This window comes from Bombus vosnesenskii, unplaced genomic scaffold (assembly GCF_011952255.1).
Source record: "Bombus vosnesenskii isolate JDL3184/JDL3185 unplaced genomic scaffold, Bvos_JDL3184-5_v1.1 scf7180000014524, whole genome shotgun sequence".
In the NCBI taxonomy this organism is placed as follows: Eukaryota; Metazoa; Arthropoda; class Insecta; order Hymenoptera; family Apidae; genus Bombus; species Bombus vosnesenskii.
Window position 1 is genome coordinate 27,306 of NW_022883501.1, and position 958 is coordinate 28,263.

The following is a 958-nucleotide window of genomic DNA, read 5'->3' on the forward strand; positions in this document are numbered from 1 at the left end:
TTTGTGCAAACGGCGGCCATAGCGTGTCGAAAGTAAAAACTACTGCAGGAATCAGTGTAATAGATGCATAGATAATTGGTGCGTTAAATCTATTGTGCAGTTCATGAATTATAGCGCACAGTACTGGTGTATAATGTACATGAAATTACACTTACGTGCTAGACAATAATTTATAAGTAGTACGTGATTCAGCAATGGTCTATTGACTTTCAAACAAGCGTACTTGAATGTATAACGAATAACCACGACATTGACATACGCTGTAATACTAAAAGTATATTTTTAACATGATGTACATGACCTTAAATTATTAAGAAAAGTAGGAAGAATTTGAAAAAATTAAAAAAAGCCAACACCACACGGAGTTCCCAAGCGGTCACCCATCTAAGTACTATCCGTGCCCTACGTTGCTTAACTTTCGTGATCGGACGAGAACGAGTGCACTCAACGTGGTATGAGAGTTGGCTGAAGTGAGTAATTTTGTTACTTGCTCTTAATATTCAAGAAAAAAGAAGTGGTCAGTTGACTGTAGACCTCCGAGCAGGACGGACCACTCAGTACGCGCGTCAAAGTAGACAAACATTCATTAAAGTAGAAGGAATAAGTGACAAAAAGTGACAAAAAGTGAAAAATATTGCATTGACATCATCTCTATAAATACAAATAAGAATAAAAATAAAATAAAATAAGACAAAATAAAATTGTATAAAAAGATAGAAGTTACCGATAATGAAGCCAAAAGCAACGAAACGGAACCCACCGTGGACCCAATAAAAAAAGCCATCAAGAGAAAAATAATCACACAAAAAACAGCCAACAAAATCAAGAATAATTTAAGACTTTCCGCTCAAAAGACGCGGAAACTCAACCCACAACCAAACCTAGTTGCCAGGACGAAAAGACTAGTCAACATCCTAAGAAACACAGTTGTAGATTATCACTCCAGCCAAGAAGAAAA

The 958-nt window shown here is 36.2% G+C and overlaps 1 non-coding gene across 1 annotated transcript; it reads right to left on the bottom strand.

Moving 5' to 3' along the window:
- Positions 1-347: 347 nt before the first annotated feature.
- On the bottom strand, positions 348-466 carry LOC117239979. Its single transcript, XR_004494599.1, has one exon. It is a non-coding gene; the product is annotated as a 5S ribosomal RNA (ribosomal RNA).
- Positions 467-958: the final 492 nt, after the last annotated feature.